The sequence below is a fragment of the Schistocerca serialis genome, chromosome 7 (genome assembly GCF_023864345.2).
Source record: "Schistocerca serialis cubense isolate TAMUIC-IGC-003099 chromosome 7, iqSchSeri2.2, whole genome shotgun sequence".
Classification (NCBI taxonomy): Eukaryota; Metazoa; Arthropoda; class Insecta; order Orthoptera; family Acrididae; genus Schistocerca; species Schistocerca serialis.
In genome coordinates, this window is record NC_064644.1 from 295138963 (window position 1) to 295145410 (window position 6448).

General features: G+C 43.2%; 1 pseudogene; it reads left to right on the forward strand.

Moving 5' to 3' along the window:
• Window positions 1-5643: 5643 nt before the first annotated feature.
• LOC126413370 (5S ribosomal RNA) lies at window positions 5644-5761 on the forward strand (annotated as a pseudogene).
• Window positions 5762-6448: the final 687 nt, after the last annotated feature.

Below are 6448 nucleotides of genomic sequence, written 5' to 3' on the forward strand. Positions count from 1 at the left end.
TAATGTCCTTGAAAGGGACCAGTATGGAGGTCGTGGTTTGATGGTATGGGGTGGGGTGGGATTAAGATTGGTGCACGTACACCCCTGCATGTCTTTGACAGAGGAACAAACAGGTCATGTGTATCGGGACGTCATTTTGCCCTTTCAGGAGTGCAGTGGGTCCCTCCTTTATCCTGATGGATGGTAACGCACGGTCCCACCGAGCTGCCATTGTGGAGGAGTACCTTGAGACAGAAGATATCAGGGGAACGGAGTGGCCTGCCTGTTCTCCAGACCTAAACCCCATGGAACACGTCTGGGATGCTCTCGGTCGACGTATCGTTTGTTTTGCAGCACATGCGTTTCGGGACGGTTTTCTCAACTTATCACCAATACCGTGGACTTACATATCAGTGTCGTGTGTGTTCCCTATGTGCCTATTCTACCAGCGCCAGTTTTGTGTAGTGCTACATTCTGCAATTACCCTAATTTATGAGCATGAGTATAGTTAAAGCGCGTGTCGCCGCGCTGTATTTACGTATGCGGCACAGCCTCACCGTAAAGGATGCACGTCACTGATAGCCGATACAGCTTATAGGCGGCATAAACCAATAATTACCTGTAATAAGTTGCTACGTTCCATGTAAAAAGCAGGTAACAGATTCCGGAAACCTATTAATGTAGGACGTAAAGTACCAGCGAAATGGATGCCATTGTTATAGCAATTTTTACTATACATTTCATGTGCTTAAGGCAATCACTTTTAATTTTGATTTAAATTTCTGTACAGTGTGTTCATGTTCTCTTCCGCAAGTAACATCTGGAAAATAGCGTCTTCTCTTTCGTGCTTGATGAAGTACAACGATAATTGTGATCAATAAATTTATTGTTGGATACCTTCGCTAGAGATGTTTTCTTAGGTTGCGCGCAGTGGTTTTGTAAATTTATCTTTCACCAAAATATATCACACTGCGCAGTTTCGTTACTTCTGTCCCCTTAAAAACCCACCACGTGGCTTTTTTTAAACTATTGACGCCCACTGGCAGGTACACACAAAACTGAATGGAAGTTTCTGTACTGCAGCTTACTATAGTATTCGGAATGAGATTTTTCACTCTGCAGCGGAGTGTGCGCTGATATGGAACTTCCTGGCAGACTAAAACTGTGTGCCGGACCGAGACCCGAACTCGGCATCTTTGCCTTTAGCGGGCAAGTGCTCTACCATCTGAGCTACCCGAGCACGACTCACGCCCCGTCCTCACAGCTTTACTTCCGCCGGTACCTGGTCTCCTACCTTCCAAACTTTACAGAAGCTCTCCTGTGAATCTTGCAGGACCAGCACTTCTGAAAGAAAGGATATAGCACTTACACGTGAAAGTCAAAGGTCACGAGTCCGAGTCTCGGTCCGGCACACAGTATTAATCTGCCAGCAAGTTTCGTTACTATGGTATTGCCTACCACATTTGGATGGTGTCGTCACAGCTTTCGAAAAATTTAAAATCCCTAAATATTTACGAATAAAGTGTAAAAATAGCTCATCAGTCACTCCTACAATATGAATACTTCGAAATAGGAATAATTTCTGCGTAACTCTAGTATTGGTATCTCAGAGGGCCTGATTTTATCAGTTCATACACAGCTAAATGTATACTAACAGTATATATGGACTCTGCTTCTTCCAAGAAATCTAGAGTCGCTTTTGCGACGGTACATAACGTTTATTGCTTGAGTAGTTGCTCAACTCTTTCAAACAGCATCCATTACGAGCAAATCAATTGCGTCTTTGCTTTAGGTACTGGGGCTATGCCCGGCTCTGTTTAAGAAGAATAGCTCGATGTAGTCATAGGGTCATACCGCGCCCGTCTGCTTTCATGCCCCGCAGCTAATTCGCTGCAAATGATAATCTCTAGCTGTGTTCCTGCAGTCAAATAATCTATGCATTGGAAAGAATTACGAATTAATAAAACACGCAGAAATACAGAGTAAAAGTTAAACGAATAATTTAATAGTAAGGGCTATATTCCAATGAATGTAATTGATGTAGGCGACAGGGAATTACGTTTAATAATCAGTACAATTTTTATGGGTTTGTGACGGCATTGTCAATATGTAAAACTACCGAAGTTTCGGTCACTGTTGCAAGTGACCTCCTTCAGGGTGTTTTTTGTTTGCTGGCCATTGTTTATTGACTGTCACAAAGGCCGTAGAAGCCTGCGTCTGAGTGTTTAATAACCTTTATTCGAGAAAGGACATCTCAAACGGACAAAGGGCGTAGGATATGCAATTCAAATACAGACAGATAATACCTGTATGAAATACAGTAAAGTTACGTCTACGGCATTACGAGAATGGTAGCAAAATCCCCTAACTACACATTCACCAAAAACTAGTGAAAAACCACAGCATACAAAATATTCATCAGCTCAAAACAGTTCAGAGTTAAATGTTATAATTCAGGAATTAACATGACCGATACAAAGAATAGTAAGTGTCTGTCCTCAGTTCCGTAGTATAAGCAGAGCACGTTCAGATCTCTCGTGAATTGGAGTCCCTTCAAAACTTAGAGTATTTTAGCAGCCTTTCACCGCCAGAATCCATCACCTACACCACTTCTTGTTGGGTTGTTTGTGGGGGAGGAGACCAACCAGCGAGGTCATCGGTCTCATCGGATTAGGGAAGGACAGGGAAGGAAGTCGTCCATGCCCTTTCGAAGGAACCGTCCCGGCATTAGCCTGGAAATATTTAGGGAAATCACGCAAAACCTAAATCAGGATGGCCGGACGCGGGATTGAACCGTCGTCCTCCCGAATGCGAGTCTAGTGTGCTAACCATTGCGCCACCTCGCTCGGCCCCTACACCACTTAATCACGCACGTTAGCACAGGCAGTCCGCCTTGTTGCAGCACTCGGTACGATGTGTCCAGAATCCCTCCCTTGAGCTCTTCACTCGTAAAAGTCCCTGACTCCACTTGACTCCGGCAGCGTCTATGTCTCACTGACTGAAGGCCAACCCTACCAAAAATAACATTGTTCCCAAGCTGTACCGACATAGTGTGATTGAAGTTTACCACTCCCAAGAATAAACCAATATATTATGAGAATATTTAAATAAAGAAATGTTGTAAACATTCTATCACACTCAGATAATTTACAAAAATTGTTAATAAGGTTTGTCCAGAAGTAAGTATTGCCAGCATTCTTTTGCAAGTGCGGTCACTTTAAACGAGAACGAATTGTCAATTATTTTCGTAAAATGAAGAACAAACCGCCTTCAGTCACAAGTTGCGTTTATTTACTGCACTATGCATTTCGAGCCCTGGAGGCTCATCTTAAGGTGCTCTTTAGTGATTTATGTAAGGCTTTTTAGTTGTTTACCTGTTGATACTACATTGTTGTGTTACAACATGGTATATTGTAGATATAAGCTTAACAGCGTTAATAATATGAAACTAACTTACAGTTTAACATTATATAATGTCTGCTTCTGTTGTGCAGTTGGTATACACAATACACATCTTTAATTTTGCATATATCCCAGTATGTGCTGCAAAATTAAAGATGTGTATATCAACTGCACAACAGAAGCAGACATCAAATGGTTCAAATGGCTCTGAGCACTATGGGACTCAACTGCTGAGGTCATTAGTCCCCTAGAACTTAGAACTAGTTAAATCTAACTAACCTAAGGACATCACAATCATCCATGCCCGAGGCAGGATTCGAACCTGCGACCGTGGCGGTCTTGCGGTTCCAGACTGCAGCGACTTTAACCGCACGGCCACTTCGGCCGGCAAGCAGACATCGTACAATGTTAAACTGTAAATTAGTTTCATATTATTAACGCTGTTGAACTTATATCTACAATGTACCATGTTATAACACAAAAAAGTAATATCAACAGGCAAACAACTAAAAAACCTTATGTAAATCACTAAAAAGCACCTGAAGATGAGCCTCCAGGGCTCGAAATGCATAGTGCAGTAAATAAACGCAACTTGTGACTGAAGGCGGTTTGTTCTTCATTTTACGAAAGTAAAACAGTCGCGGACGAAACACTGAAAAACAATGGATAAAATTAAGTTGTCAATTATTATTTAAACAATTATATATACTTGCTTGTCAGAAAGGTCATTTGGCGTTCTTCTACAAAGATAGTCTCCGCTAACATAAGTGATTACTCACTTTTATCAATATTTATTTAAAGTTGCTGCAAACTAGTAACTATTCAGTAAATAAAATCCAAGTAAACGAAATACGAGGTATTCCTTCTGCATTCATTTGCTGTTTAAATGTGGAGAATATGATGTTCTGACAAATATTTGTATAATGGAAAAGACGCAAAATAGTCGTAAATTAATAAACAAAACAGATACGGATACGTAGCTTTCAGGGATGAGAGCTGTAGTGCAACGTTATCATCTGAGATACCGTCTGTCGAAATCGCATGAAGCGATTAGAAGTTTTGAATTTAGCCGTCCTTAAGACGGACTGACACTCCGCCGTTTCTTGGAGCATCTTCTGCACAAAGGACATGCGAGTAACTGCCGTCCGAATTCCCAGCTTCGGGATTTTCCCCGCATCCGGTCCTTTGCTACTGCAGGTGGCCCGCCTGGAGCCCCTTTTCCCGCCACGTCATTCTGTCAGCCCTGGGGCCGCACAGCTTCGCAAACAAATTCATCTCACCGTGTACTAATTCTAGCCGGCCGGTTAACTCGCCTACACACGCGTGCCGTTAGGCCTTTCGGCGTTGTTAGTCAGTGCATCGTGTCCAGAACTCAGGTTAAAATGGAGTGGAGATCTGAATGTAAAGAGATTTACTTTGCGAAGAGACTACCTACGACGAAATTTTACGAAAGGCAATGAGCCTGCAGAACGCGGAAGTTGAGCAGGTTGCCGTCCGACGTGTCTGCGGGGCCACAGCGTTCTTTCTACAGCGTTTTTAGCTCCAGCGTAGAACGCACGTTGTTGTCAATAACTTCTCCTTTGAACGTACAGATGTTACAATATTGAACCTGACTCAATACATTAACTAAAATGATGTGTGATAGCCCAAAAATTGTTGCGACCTGAAGAAACATACAAATTTTGTGACAACTAGCGTTTAGTGTGTTACAGGTCGCGATTTAAATATGCAGAGCATTCATTAGTTAACGTTACAATACGGTGTGTGAATAATGAATGAATTAATCCAACTGTAGCGCTGCTTTGGGCACTGGACCGAATCTCCACTGGGCAATCCGCCCATGTTAGTATCTCCACGTCAGAAGTGGAGCTACTAACTATGCAACACAAGCCCGCTTTCCACGCAACACTGAGGCGGCTGATGTTTTCCGCTACGGCCTGCTACTCGTGTTGCGCATGCGCAACAATGAGCGACGCTGTTTCACCAAGTGATCGCTTCCCTATTACGCTACGATACCTTGCTGCTGGCAATTCTTTCGAAGACTTGGAATTTTACAGGTACAGTTTCACCTCACTGTATTTGAGACATTATTATAAAAACGTAGCATTCAGTAATAAGTGCAGTAACTAATTATATTCTGGTACGTAACGAATGTTCAGAGATAAATCTATATCTATCAATTTTATTCGTAGCTGTGTGTTAAATTTTTTAATAGCGTTTTCCTTCGTGGCAGTTTCCTATATTTTCTGAGCAACGAATAGGTCCAACGGCCTTGCCGCAGTGATAACACCGGTTCCCATCAGATCACCGAAGTTAAGCGCTGTCGGGCTTGGCTAGCACTTGGATGGGTGATCGTCCAGTCTACCGAGCGCTGTTGGCGAGCGGGTTGCTCTCAACCCTTGAGAGTCAAACCGTGGAGCGGTCACGAAGACTGGCAACGGCCGGGAGAGCTGTGTGCTAACCACACGCATCTCCATATCCGCATCGAGGGACGCCTGTAGGCGGAGGATGATACGGCGGTCGGTCAGTACCTTTGGGTCTTTAGAGACCTTAAAACGTCCCCTTTGGAAAAGTATAAATGAATGTGCTGGTAAACCTCTACGTTATTTGATTTTCAAACAACTGAGCAAAACTGAACGTACTCAGACATTTCTCTCTTTACTTATTCTGATCAACATTAAACTGACACAATATTTTTAGCGCAACACAATCTGACTTTCAACAATCCCTGCAAAACAATGGCCCTGACTAACAATAACCTATACCTTTCATGAATCACTTACCTCATAAAAATCTTCGCAACTCTATCTACTGCAATACAAAAATTGGCTCTGAGCACTATGGGACTTAACATCTATGGTCATCAGTCCCCTAGAACTTAGAACTACTTAAACCTAACTAACCTAAGGACAGCACACAACACTCTGTCATCACGAGGCAGAGAAAATCCCTGACCCCGCCGGGAATCGAACCCGGGAACCCGGGCGTCGGAAGCGAGAACGCTACCGCACGACCACGAGCTGCGGGCTACTGCAATACAGCGAGCGCCAATACCGCCAGCTAAATG